The 15,450-nt window shown below is 32.5% G+C and overlaps 1 protein-coding gene across 1 annotated transcript in view; it reads right to left on the minus strand.

The window, feature by feature from the left end:
* stg (string) overlaps positions 1 to 15,450 on the minus strand; it is a 704,947-nt gene that overhangs the window by 166,740 nt on the left and 522,757 nt on the right. The window lies entirely within an intron of this gene.

Here is a 15,450-nt window from a genome sequence, read left to right on the forward strand (position 1 = left end):
ACGTGTTCTCCATGCAATCGCCGATCAACGAGCCATCATTTAAAGTCTGGATGAAGCATGAAAGATGGTTTAGACTTTATTACTGATCGGTGTGGAGAACAACATCGCATATCGTCTCCGGGCAAATATTTAATATTCTGCGTAAATGATAAATAACAATTTCACACCAACATGCGAAGTTGTTGTGTTCAGATCACTTTGTGCTCGTCCAAAAATCTGCGGATGATGTTGCTCATTTTCAACAACAACGGATGTTGGTGCTCTTTCACAAGATTTTAACTTAAGAAAAAGAGCGTAGGTTTTATGCGGTATAACCTATCAACCCACAGATTTTGTGATGATCTGTTTTATGACAAAAAGAATTTGTTCAATATTTGTTTGGCAATGTTCCTTCTCTTGTCGGTATTAACTACTAAAGCCACAAAGGCTTTATGTTAATGATGCTGTTCAAATTTGTTGTTATTCGATGACATTAATTTTAACATGGTCTATATGTTGATGTTTGTTAGCTTTAATGTTAAATATAAATATTGTTATTTATAATGAACTGGAATGTGTACAACATAGTCATATTTTTGTATGGACTATATTTTATTTTCAATATTTTTATGATTACTGCAAATAACTATGTGATTGGCTACGTAATGTCTGTTAAGATTTTCTTAAATCGAATCTTCATCTTCAATGATTACTGGGAATGTTAATATTATGAAAATTTATATATAATATGCGAATCTCTACCAGTGCTAACGAGAGATTTATGTACCAGTTTTTTCCATATTACCGACATCGCACATAGGCACATACCTGAAACAAAATAAAAAAAACAACAAACATTAATATATTGTAATATTACATCCAAGTATTATATCAACATTATTAAACTAAAGTATATGAAATTAGAATAGACTAAACATTTCTTGAATATAATTTCAATTTAATTCAACGTTCAATTCATGAAGATGTCATCGCATAAAAATGTACATTTATTATTACAACAAATCTAATTGTGAAGAATCCTTCATGGTACCATTTAAGTTCCCGCGACCCGATGTGATCTCACAAAATACTCACGGCTCTCATATACCCCAAAAGCGTGGCAGGAAATATGGGTTGCGTGATACCAAGGACTTACATATCGAGTTTAACAACACACTAATGTGATGGGATGATTTGCAGAGCACAAGGTCGTGGGTTCGATTCCTGCTTCGACCGAACACCAAAAAGTTTTTCAGCGGTGGATTATCCGACCTCAGTAATGCTGGTGACATTTCTGAGGGTTTCAAAGCTTCTCTAAGTGGTTTCACTGGAATGTGGAACGCCGTTTGGACTCGGCTATAAAAAGGAGGTCCCTTGGCATTAAGCTTAACATGGAATCGGGTAGCACTCAGTGATAAGAGAGAAGTTCACCAATGTGGTATCACAATGGACTGAATAGTCCAAGTGAGTCTGATACATCGGGCTGCCACCTAACCTAACCTCGTCATAGGTTTTGGTCAAAATTAAGATCGCATAGCACTGATTTTGGAATCAACTTTCTCAAACCCAAATATTCGTGAATGACATAACATAATATTATCGTTTAGTTTAATTCTTTAGACATTCTGCTATTTCATTCCATTTACAACAATTCAAAAATCTTTAATGTTTTCGTCGGTAACAACTTCGAAAAGGCGTTCGCTTCACATATAAGCGATTCTACAACTCTTTGATTTTTCTGGGGTAGTGCAAGTCTACAAGTGCATTGGAGACAATACCCAAAAAGAGACGTTAAAGATAAAGATCACTGTGGTTATATCAGTCCTACCGCCTAGTAGATCAGAATGGTCAGGCTTCTGAATCATGGTAAAATTCTGCAGATGTGGCAATGGCAACATGCGCTAAGTAGCTCATGAGTTCGTAGGAGTGTGGAACACTGAGGCGGTCAGAAGGATGCCAAACTAAATGAAGCATCAACAAGAATATACAGTAGTAAGTTCGGCCGGGCCGAATCTTAAATATCCACCACCATGAATCAAATATAATAGTTTCCTTTGAAAACTCTTCGACGGTGCGGGTATCTTGATAATATATGTAGGATTTAAGGGGGTTTGATGACAGATATTCTCCCGAGCAGATAAATTCAACCAGTAGACTTCCCGAAGATAAATTTAAAGATTCTACCTATGAAGACTAGATCAGATTCTGGATTTATATGAACCAATTTTGTTTGAATTTTAGAGAAATCATAAACATATCGGGTAAATGATGAAAATAGCCTTGATATGAAATCTTAAATCCGCAGATTTTTACCGCCATTATTTAAATGATAACGAGGAGTAAAATCTGGAATTCTATAAGTCCAATAAGTAAATTTGGGAGATCGGTCTATATGGGGGCTACAACGAAACATGAACCGATAAACCCCATTTTCTGCACACCTATTTGTGGTCCTAAAATACATCTCGATTTCCAATTTTAGGCAAATCGAATAAAAACTACGGTTCTAGAAGCTCAAGACCCCATATCGGGGGATCGGTTTATATGGGAGATATATCAAAACTTGGACCGACACTCCCCATTTTTGACACACCTATTTGCGGTCTTAAAATACCTCTAGATTTTCAATTTCAAGCAAATCGGATAGAAAATACAGTATCTAGACGCCCAAGAAGTAATATCGGGAGATCGGTCTATATGGGGGCTAACCATTTTTTTTTGGTCATAAAATACATCTAGATTTAAAATTTCAGGCAAATCGGATAGTAAATACAGTTTCTAGAAGCCCAAGAATCTGGAGATCGGTCTATGTGGGGGCTATACCACAACATAGACCGATACATCCCACTTTCGGCACACCTATTTCTGGTCAAAAAATACCTCTAGATTTCAAATTTCAGGCAAATCGCATAGTAAATACAGTTTCTAGAAGCCCAAGAAATAAAATTTGGAGATCGGTCTATATGGGGGCTGTACGAAAACATGGATCGATACGAACCACTTTCGACACATCTCTTTATGGTCCCAAAACACCTCTAGATTTCCAATTTCAGGCAAATCGGGTTGTAAATACAGTTTCTAGACCAAGAAATAAAATCGGGAGATCGGTCTATATGGGGTCTATACCAAAACATAGACCGATACATCCCATTTTCGACACACCAATCTTTGGTCCTAAAATACCTCTAGATTTTCGATTTCAGGCTTCCTGAATGCCCAGGAAGCAAAATCCGGAAATCGGTCTATATGGGGGCTATAGGGAGCCACCGTGGTGCAATGGTTAGCATGGCCGCCTTGTATACACAAGGTCGTGGGTTCGATTCCTGCTTCGACCGAACACCAGAAGGTTTTTCAGCGGTGGATTATCCCATCTCAGTAATACTGGTGACATTTCTGAGGGTTTCAAAACTTCTCTAAGTGGTTTCACTGCAATGTGGAACGCCGTTCGGACTCGGCTATAAAAAGGAGGTCCCTTGTCATTGAGCTTAACATGGAATTGGCCAGCACTCAGTGATAAGAGAGAAGTTCACCAATGTGGTATCACAATGGACTGAATAGTCTAAGTGAGCCTGATAAATCGGGCTACCACCTAACCTAACCTATGGGGGCTATACCAAAATATGGACCGATAGGCACCATTTTCGGCACACCTTTTTATCGATTTCAAATTTCAGGCAAATCCAATAGTAAATAAAGTTTCTAGAAGCCCAAGAAGTAAAATCGGGAGATCGGTCTATATGGGGGACATACCAAAACATGTACCGATAGACACCATTTTCGGCACACCTATTTGTGGTTCTAGAATACATTTAGATTTCAGGCAAATCCAATAGTAAATACAGTTTCTAGAAGCCCAAGAAATAAAATCTGGAGATCGGTCTATATGGGGGCTATACCAAAAAATGGACCGATAGACACCATTTTCGGCACACCTTTTTATGGTGCTAAAATACCTCTAGATTTAAAATTACAGCAAATTGGACCGATACAGGTCATCTTCGAACTTAACCTGCCTGCAAACAAAACACGCATCTGTACCAAATTTCAGGACGATAGCACCATTATTGAAGGCTCTAGCGTGATTACAACAGACAGACAGACGGACATGCTTATATCGTCTTAGAATTTCTCCCTGATCAAGAATATATATATATATATATACTTTATATAGTCGGAAATCGATATTTCGATGTGTTACAAACGGAATGACAAACTTATTATACCCCCATCACCATTCTATGGTGGTGGGTATAAAAATGAGATAATACCAGCCACTTTATATATTTTTATATTGTAGAGGGAGTAGATTTAGTCCATATCGGGCGAAAGATATATATGGGAGCTATATCTAAATCTGAACCGATTTCAATCAAATTTTGCACACTTGACTATACGACTAAGTGTTATGTTTGTACAAAATTTCAAGCAAATCGGTATAAAACTCTGGCTGCTGGGTCCATATTAGTGCATATCGGGCGAAAGATATATATGGGAGCTATATCTAAATCTGAACCGATTTCTTCCAAAATCAATAGGGTTCTATTCTGACACAAGTTAGGAACATGTGCCAAATTTGAAGGCTATTGGACTTAAATTGCGACCTAGACTTTGATCACAAAAATGTGTTCACCGACAGACAGACGGACGGACAGACGGACATGGTTATATCGACTCAGGGACCCACCCTGAGCATTATTGCCAAAGACACCATGTGTCTATCTCGTCTCCTTCTGGGTGTTACAAACATATGCACTAACTTATAATACCCTGTTCCACAGTGGGGCGCAGGGTATAAAAATCAATGACTCTTGGTATGCGAGGCGGCACAAATTCCATTACTTGGTCACATCTTCTTCACGCTTAGTTTATTATATAGCTGCAGAGAAGTACTTTTCTCATATGCCTTTGCGAAAGGAAACAAGATTTCCAGTGATTACCAATTTCGAACTAAACTCCAAGATTATGTGGTATTGAGACTTTTCGATGGGCATTATTATTCTCAGGGCCCAGATTGGATGGTTTTGAATCTACTACAAAAGGAGTCGGATTACTTCGCAGACATTTTATTAATGACCCCTTGTGATCAACATTAAAGCTCAATATTTAGTCTTAGAAACAATCCTTCTGCTCAATCTCCCATTGTGAAGGTAAACAATTTTGCCTTATTTTTGGCTATAAATGTCTTTTATTGGTTTTGTTTTTAAGCTAAAAACCCTTGGAATGCAGACTTTCAAGTTTTTAGGCTTTTTTTCTTCAAATATACGTATGATTTTGTTGTTGTTTGCCAAATTTTTGGCAATTCCCAGGAACATATTATAAATTCATTTGTATCCACCAACAAAGAAAGAAAGAGTAAAAGAGCAAAGAGCAGCCAGAAAGACCATATCAACTTTTTTTTTGAAAATAAGAGGAGGCAGACAAGGAACACTTTGTACGGGGAAACATATGATTATTGGGAACGGATGCATGAAGTGGAATGTGCCAGCTATTGTAGCCGGTATTTGAATGATTGCACTTTTTAGTTTGAGCAAGGATCGTTAAAGGCACAGAATATCATTGGCCATAGCTTTGAGGAGACCTCAGACATGGGACCAGACAAACGAAAGACTGAGCACAGAACCGACCCAAGTAACAAGAACACTAAAAAGATATAATAAAAAAAATATATATACGCCGCCTCCCGCAGACAGAAAAATCATTTTGGGAGGATATCATAATTTACACACACAATTAATTGTCTTTAACGTTTGGCGGTATACAAGAGGATTTTTAACATTAACATTTTTCATTGGTTGAACAGTGTAATAATTTGTGAGACAAATAGCATTTAATATAAATCATTCGAAGAGTAAACTTATGATAGATTAAAATCCCAAATTAAATCAAATAATCACGATCCTAATAACAGAATTTCTGATTTAATAACAACAAATGAGATTTACTAAAGAGAGTTTTTAAAAATCGAACGAATTCCAACAAATATCTATACCACGAATCGAGCCAATTTTGCTCGACTCCGGCTCCGACTCCAGCATTTTTCATCAGCTCGACTCCGACTCCGGAGTCGACTCCGGGTAATATAACTAAATCTCATTTTAATACCACAAATTTGTAGTTCTATTGTGGGGTACCGTAAGTGGATCGATATAAAGTATTGTATTTATTTATGAGTGCAAAAAAAAGGTCTTAATTTCACATTAGATGCCAATTGAACTCTATATTTCAAATTTAGGGCAATGTTTCATAAATAAAATAATGATATAAATACCCATCATAATATGAGAAGATACCAACAGTATATGTATTTGTGGACCAAAATTATTGATACTATATTAAATCCTTTAAATTTGTTTCCCATATGCATGAGTTTGAATCTGAATCGATTTAGACAAAATTGTATATACTTCTACAAAATCTATGTACTTAAAATTTAAATCTAACGTATGGGACGTAACACAATTTTAACAAAAAATAAAAATGCAAGGAAAGTCTAAAGTCGGGTGGGCCGATTATAATATACTATGCACAACTTTGTATTTAGATCTACATTTTGATAAAATCTCAAATCAGACTTCTACAAAATCTCGGGAAATATTTGGGAAATATTTATAATTGTTTAGACAATTTCGCAAAAATGCATTTATGAGTCATTCATTGAAAATTTGAGTCATTTCTACAAGTTTTCGATTTAGCAGTGAGTATCTGTGAGCATACAATTTTGGAAAAATTTTTGTCTAGTAAATAAAATTTTGCAAAATTTTATTTCTATATATATTTCTATATAATTTTCTACAGAAACAAAATTTTGACTAAATTTTTTATAGAAATAAAAGTTTGAAAAAATTATCAATAGAAATACAATTAAAAAAAAATTGTGTAGCAAACAAAATTTTGCAAAATTTTCTATAGAAATAAAATTTTGCAAAATATTCTATAGAAACAAAATTTTGACTAAATTTTCTATAGAAATGTTGACTAAATTTTATATAGAAAAAAATATTTCTATAGTAATAAAATTTTGAATACATTTTTTATAGCAGTGAGCATCAGTGAGAAAAAAATTTTTGAGAAAATTTGCTATAGAAATAAAATTTGACAATTTTTTCTTATAGAAATAAAATTTTAAAAAAATTATCAATAAAAATACAATTTAAAAAAAAAAAATTGGGTGGTAAATAAAATTCTGCAAAATATTCTACAGAAACAAAATTTTCTATAGAAATAAAATTTTGACGAAATTTTCAAAATCTATTACTATAAATTTTTGGCAAATTTTTCTATAGAAATAAAATGTTGACTTACATTTTACAGAAATAAAATTATCAATAGAAATAAAATTTTGAAATAATTTTTGTGTAACAAACAAAATTTTGCAAAATTTTCTATAGAAATAAAATTTTGCAAAATATTCTATAGAAACAAAATTTTGACTCAATTTTCTATAGAAATAAAATTTTCACTAAATTTTCTATAGAAAAATATATTTCTAGAAAATTTTGAATAAATTTTTTATAGAAATAAAATTTTGAATAAAGTTTTTATAGAAATAAAATTTTGAATAAATTTTTTATAGAAATAAAATTTTGAAAAAATTTGCTATAGAAATAAAATTTTGACAAAACTTTTTATAGAAATAACCTCTTGACAAAATTTTCTATATTCCACGTATGTATATGGCCTTACAATAAAATTAAAAAAAAAATAATTTCGATTGTTCGAAATATTTCAAATAAATTGATATGTGCATTAAAATGGATCGATCCAGCCCATCTGCTAGTCTAACATTCTAGGAAACATAAAAAGATAGCCGTAATTGGAAGTTGATTTTCATTTACAATCATGCTGTACATTGATCGAATGAATAACGCAATGGAAACTAATTTGCGTATAAACTTGCTTAGTTACAAAAATGTGAAGTGTTTCAAAAAATTTGGTTTAGCCGGAGTCGGAGTCGAGCAAAATTTTTACGACTCCGACTAGCAAAATCTTCAGACTCCGACTCGGGCTCCACAGCCCTGGTTGGTACCACTGGATCGACTTCGAAATTTTCATAAAAATCAACTTCGAAATTTTCTTAAAAACAAAATAAATTTGAATAATTCACTTAGCCCACAGTGAATTACTCTTGATCCTCCTGAAAAGATTTTTTGATATTCCACTTTGTCTTACTAAATTTGGAAATACATATCATTTTTCCTTTGCCAAATTCAAATTTTCGATTTTAGTAAAGGACAAGAGATACTTCTTTGCAAATTTATTAAGGAAAAGTCGACTATCAAAAATCTTTTTTCGGGAGGTTCAAGAGTAATTCACTTCGGGTTTAGACGAATTTGTTCTGAAAATTGTTTAATAGTTTCGTTGGGTATAATCTCACGGTAGCGCTCACCACCATGAACCGCATCAAACTGTGCATTTTTCTGGATGCATTGGTAGTTTTTGCAAAGTTTTTGGCCAAAATCGACAATACTGCTTATTAGACGTAGCCATTGAGCCAAAAACTATAGAGCGCTGTTCGTTTGTGAGACGATTCATGGTTAAATTATAGACCAAACTTAAGATGTTTGACAGTGAAACAAAACACAAAACGTGCGTCATCTTTTTAATCCAGGGTTGCCAAAAAGATAATAGCTAAACAAACCACTTCAAAAATCGATTTAGCCCTAAGATGTAAGCAAATATATGTATAATCAGTTATGTTCCAATATGTATGATCTTTTCATTGCTACCAAACCACTGTGTAATAAGCATTTTTTAAAAGCCTAGGGCCAACGTAAAGTTCTTGAGCGTAAGTATCCACATCAAAACTGATTGAGAGAATTAAATAGAAATAAGAGTGTGAGAATAAGAGAGTGTATTTGTGTACCAAACAATTTTTGGCGCCAAAAATTTCTTTAACTTTTTTGTCAACAAAACTGTTTATGGTTTGAAAATTTTGGGATAATATGTCGACATTTTGTAAGAAAAAAGTTTACAAAGATATGGACTTAAATCGACTTAAAATTGGGTATTCCAAAATTAAGGAAAATATTGTTTGACTAAAGTCAACATGGCTTTAATAATTCTTCAAAATTAATGATATCATCATTAAATTTGTTGACCTTTTGTATTTTGACAACAAAGGAAAAAGCGTTAAAAATAGGAGATGTTTTTCAACACTTTATTTTGAAGACTTTTTTTTCTTGTAACAAAGTATAATTTCCAGTAGTCGATTATGAATTTGGAAATTTAAGACGTCGTTAACGTATTTTAAAAGGACTTTGGGAACGTAAAGAAAAAACATGAAAAAACGAATAAATAAAACTTTGTTTCCTAGAATTAAAAACAAGACAATTGTGTCTTTGTTCTTACTCCAATTCTCTGCTTCTTTGACTCGGAATCAATACCAATATAATTAGTGTAAGGACAAAATCTTTGGAACCGGACATGCTTTTTTCCCGTATTGGATTGGTGGATGGAAATATCTTCAATAATACCGGTAACACCTTATAATATCCACCACCTTCAAAGTCTACTTAAATTCCCTTAAGGATTTTAGTATTGATTCCGAACCAAAGATGCAGCTTCTTTAAAATAAAGACATTTTGAGGGAGCTATCTAGCTATAAATCTACACTCAAGAAGGGGCCCCTAATCACGATTGACACTCGAGTCAACAATAGTGTACCAACATTTGGAGAAAATATTATCACAATTTTGTTTCTTACATATAGAAAATTTGGTCAAAATTTTTGTCACAATTTTATTTTACTAGAAAATTTTGTCAAAATTTTTATTCTATAGAAAATTTTGTCAACATTTTATTTCTATTGAAAATTTTGTCAAAATTTTACATCAATAGAAAATTTTGTCAAAATTTTATTTCTATAGAAAATTTTGTCAAAATTTTACTTCTATAGAAAATTTTGTCAAAATATTATTTCTATAGAAAATTTTGTAACAATTTTATTTTTATAGAAAATTTTGTCAAAATTTTATTTCCATAGAAAAGTTCCTCAAAATTTTATTTCTAAAGAAAATTTTGTCAAAATTTTATTTCTATAGAAAATTTTGTCAAAATTTTATTTCTATAGAAAATTTTGTCAAAATTTTATTTCTTTAGAAAATTTTGTCAAAATTGTATTTCTATAGAAAATTTTGTCAAAATTTTATTTCTATAGAAAATTTTGTCAAAATTTTATTTCTATAGCAAATTTTGTCAAAATTTTATTTATATAGCAAATTTTGTCAAAATTTTATTTATATAGCAAATTTTGTCAAAATTTTATTTCTATAGAAAATTTTGTCAAAATTTTATTTCTATAGAAAATTTTGTCAAAATTTTATTTCTATAGAAAATTTTGTCAAAATTTTATTTCTATACAATTTTTTTCAAAATTTTATTTCTATAGAAGATATTGTCAAAATTTTATTTCTATAGAAAATTTTGTCAAAATTTTATTTCTATAGAAGATATTGTCAAAATTTTATTTCTATAGAAAATTTATAGAAAATTTTGTATAACTATTATTTCTAGAGAAAATTTTGTCAAAATATTATTTCTATAGAAAATTTTGTCAAAATTTTATTTCTATAGAAAATTTTGTCAAAATTTTATTTCTATAGCAAATTTTGTCAAAATTTTATTTCTATAGCAAATTTTGTCAAAATTTTATTTCTATCGAAAATTTTGTTAAAATTTTATTTCTATAGAAAATTTTGTCAAGATTTTATTTCTATAGCAAATTTTGTCAAAATTGTATTTCTATAGAAAATTTTGTCCAAATTTTATTTCTATAGAAATTTTTGTAAAAATTTTATTTCTACAGAAAATTTTGTCAATATTTTATATCTATAGAAAATTTTTGTTAAAATTTTATTTCTATAGAAAATTTTGTCAAAATTTTATTTCTATAGAAATTTTTGTCAAAATTGTATTTCTATACCAAATTTTGTCAACATTTTATTTCCATAGAAAAGTTCCTCAAAATTTTATTTCTAAAGAAAATTTTGTCATCATTTTATTTCTAAGAAAATTTTGTCAAAATTTTATTTCTATAGAAAATTTTGTCAAAATTTTATCTCTATAAAAATTTTTGTCAAAATTTTATTTATATAGGAAATATTGTCAAAATTTTATTTCTATAGAAAATTTTGTCAACATTTTTTTTTCTATAGAAAATTTTGTCAAAATTTTATTTCTATAGAAAATTTTGTCAAAATTTTATTTCTATAGTAAATTTTGTCAACATTTTATTTCTATAGGAAATTTTGTCAACATTTAATTTCTATAGAAAATTTTGTAAAAATGTTGTAAAAATTTTACTTCTATAGAAAATTTTGTCAAAATTTTATTTCTATAGAAAATTTGTCAAAATTTTATTTCTATAGAAAATTTGTTAAAAATTAGTTTGTTTAGAAAATGTCAAAATTTTATTTCTATAGAAAAGCCAACATTTGCATCAGCCAAATAGTCGATTTGTTCATTCTCTTTAAATCCCCAGTACATATTATACAGGTTTGGTGTAATTCTAAAACGATCTTACCACCTAATTTAATAAAAAATGTGAGCTTTACTTTATAGTTGTGTTCGCTACGGTTTTGTACCATTTAAGTACATTTCAAACTAAACACCACAATTTTTTACTGACCTCGTATATTTGAAAATTTTGCAGAGATTTTTGTTTTTGCAGAATTACATAAGAAAAGAATAGAAACAGGTTTTCATTGTGGTCTCAATGTGGATACGAGAAAACTTGAGAGAAAGATAATTTTGGCGCCAAAATTTCTACAGGTTAACAACACCAACACAGGCAGCACGAGTGGAGAAGGGCTCAGCCACCACCACCCCCCGCTTTACTTAGCAGATCTCTGCCATGCACTAAAAATGGCTCAAGGCGAAAAGAAGAAGACACTCCAAAATCTGGATTCCTTTTAACTTGTGGCGATGACAGGCAAAAGATAAACGAAAGGAATAACGACCACAAAACAAGTGGGCATAAGAAGGCGACAAAAAAACTTTTTGAGTATATAGAGTGTGGGACAAACCAAATTTTAGAAGGTGGAAGGCAAAAATAAAACTGGTACAAAAATACCGCCAAAAACTTAACCAACGCCAAAAATACAAAATTGCAAAGGAAGAAAGAACATTGGAGAAGAAGGTTGTGGTACATATCCCACGTAAGTCGACATATATCTAAAAAATTGAGATTCTCCAGAGTAAAGAAAATCATCGCTAAAAACCCTCCCAAGTTTATGTGTGGTCCAATGCCCCATATGCTATAAATAGGGAAAACGGAAACCAGCTAATATGGAACAAACAAAACACAATCAAGGGCCTAATTAATTAATAGGCTATATTATTTCATAAAAAACAAGAGATATCCTTTTGTATAAAATCAACAGGAAGAACAACACCACAAATCCCCATAAAAACGAACCGCAGAAAATCTCTTGGTAATTGAGACATATAATACATGGACAGACGGACAAAAGATTACATCGTAATGATGTCTTTATATTGCAAAAAAAAAAGATGTAACCAACTTGGGCACCTCCTCCCTTTTTGGCAAAAATTGATTGAAAAATAACACATCCTTAAAATGAGGCCACACAAGTGTAATCTGTTGCACTTGTTTCAGTTTCTCCCTTGTTTTATGAATGATATGGTAGGCATTGAATGAATGGTCGTTGTGTGTTCCTCTTTGCAGAACATTTTTTGGTCATCAGTGATCATAATCCGTAAAATTACAGGTAACTTCCTGTGCGCAAAAACAAATCTAACAGCTACACAGAGTAGTGTAATTCGGTATCTTCCTAATTTTGTCTTCAAATTGTTTTTGCAATATTTGTTTTTTACACCATGTGAACACCCAGTGAGGATCTATCTATCATTGCATGGCCCTATGATAACAACCAGACTGATAGATGAATGAATGAAAGAACGGACGGACGGACGGACGGACGAATGGATGGTCATTGCAGAAAATCAGATTTTGTTGAAAAGCATAATTCCTTCTTGTTTTTCTTTCATCAATGACCTGCAATGAGATATGTTGGTGATCGATATCGTTTACGATTCCCATGGTCTCGATGAGTTTATTGAGTTGTTAAATTCAATCATCTTTTGGAACAGGCCCTTTTTTATGTGGCCAAGATAGTATCCGTTAGAAGACCTCCGGCTGACCGTGCGAACTAATCCCTATCGCAAAATGAAGAAAAAAGGCCAGACCAAGCTATCAACACTTTAAACTATTTGCCCGACATAACAGACATATGGTGTTAGCTCTTAGGCCGTCATGATTATGGATAAGAAATATTTTCACATTAACCTAATCAAAATTATTTTTCTATGTAGTCAAAAGAGATAACCTTTTATCCAATGAAGCAGTAACTAACATATGTTGCCATTGAAGCTATAACAAGAAATACTGAGAATTCAGTAAACTTTGAACGAGGATAAGATAATAAAGGCACAGTATATTTTTCATAATGGGATTTGAATAAGATTGTAATAAAGGGTGATACGGTCAAAATTTATTCAAGGGAAAACGCGTGTAAATCGGTGAAATCATTTATTTAAAAAATCAAATTAAATTTCTTTTTCAAGATCAATTAGTATACAATTCAGGAAAAATATTCAGTTAGGCTTTCGCTTTTCCAAATCCGAATTGCCGGGCCTCACGCTTGACACCTGCCATCAGATTTTGTACAGCCACCTTGTCCACCTTCTTCGCCGCAGAAAGCCAGTTTGCCTTGAACTGCTGCTCGTCCTTAGCAGTTTTTTTTGGTTTTCTTTAGGTTCCGCTTGACAATAGCCCAGTATTTCTCAATTGGGCGGAGCTCTGGCGTGTTGGGAGGGTTCTTGTCCTTGGGAACCACCTGCACGTTGTTGGCGGCGTACCACTCCATGCCCTTTTTACCGTAATGGAAAGATGCCAAATCCGGCCAAAACAGTACGGAACAACCGTGTTTCTTCAGGAAAGGCAGCACACGTTTATTCAAACATTCTTTCACGTAAATTTCTTGGTTGACAGTCCCGGAAGCTATGAAAATGCTGCTTTTCAAGCCACGGGTACAGATGGCTTGCCAAACCAGATATTTCTTTGCGAACTTTGACAGTTTTATGTGCTTGAAAATATCTGCCACCTTTCCCCTTCCTTTTGCCGTATAAAACTCCTGTCCCGGAAGCTGCTTGTAGTCGGCTTTGACGTAGGTTTCGTCGTCCATTACAACGCAGTCAAACTTCGTCAGCATCGTCGTGTACAGCCTCCGGGATCGCACTTTGGACGTCGTATTTTGTTTATCATCGCGATTTGGAGTCACTACCTTCTTGTAAGTCGATAGTCCGGCTCGTTTTTTGGCTTGATGCACGGTTGTAGACGATACACCCAGCTTATTTGCGGCATCTCGGAGAGAGAGGTTAGGGTTTCGCTTGAAACTACCGGCAACTCTCTTTGTCGTCTCAGCGGCTTCCGGTTTTCGAATACCCCCCGATCCGGACTTCCTGGCTGTCGACAAACGTTCCCCAAACACTTTAATTACATTTGTAATGGTTGATTTGGCAACTTTTAGCGATTTTGCCAGCTTTGCGTGCGAGTAGCTCGGATTTTCGCGATGCGCGAGCAAAATTTTGATACGCTGCTCTTCTTGCTCTTTTGACAACATTTGCTATAGAAATAAAATTTTAACACCATTTTCTGTAGAAATAAAATGTTGATAATATTTTCTATAGAAATAAAATTTTGCCAAAATTGAATTTTAAAAAATATTCAATTAAAAATTTAATTGATTCAACAAATTTTTTAATTGAAACCAAAATCAATCACAAAAATTAATAGTATCAATTAATTTTTTAATTGGATCAATTAATTTTTTAATTGACCTTCAATTAATTTTTTAATTGATACTATCATTTCTGTGATTGAAGACATTTCAATTAAAACATTAATTGGATCAATTAATTTCGTGATTGAACCAGAAAAAAAATTTTTTGTGTGTATGTACATAGTTGTATTCACATTTAAATTTAATTTTGTCCTTGTTAAATTTAAACTTACTATTAAATTTAAATTTATTTTAAAACTTTTATTCGATTTTTTAATTATTTGATATTTCGCCTGTAAAAGGCCTTGCACTTAGAACAAGGTCTTATACTGGCGGACTGTGCTATAGTAATCTTCTACACAAACAAGCTCTGTCAACACTGAAAACGAGTGGAGAGCTAGAGCCAAATTAATTTCAGCTAAAAGTGTGAATGAAATCTTCATTATTTTCGTGAGCTTGATTTTGCACAAATTGTATTCACCCACATTCACGAACCGATTTTTTTTCTCACGCACGCTCACGCATGACATATTTATTTTAGTCCCATTCACGCACATTCACGAGAGTTGGTTTGGATTTTGTTCACGACTCACGTAATTCACGCATGAATCAGGCGTGTCACGAGAATTTCGTATCACGCGCACACCTCTATTTGCCATTCCGTTTGTAG

Source organism: Haematobia irritans, chromosome 1 (genome assembly GCF_050003625.1).
Source record: "Haematobia irritans isolate KBUSLIRL chromosome 1, ASM5000362v1, whole genome shotgun sequence".
In the NCBI taxonomy this organism is placed as follows: Eukaryota; Metazoa; Arthropoda; class Insecta; order Diptera; family Muscidae; genus Haematobia; species Haematobia irritans.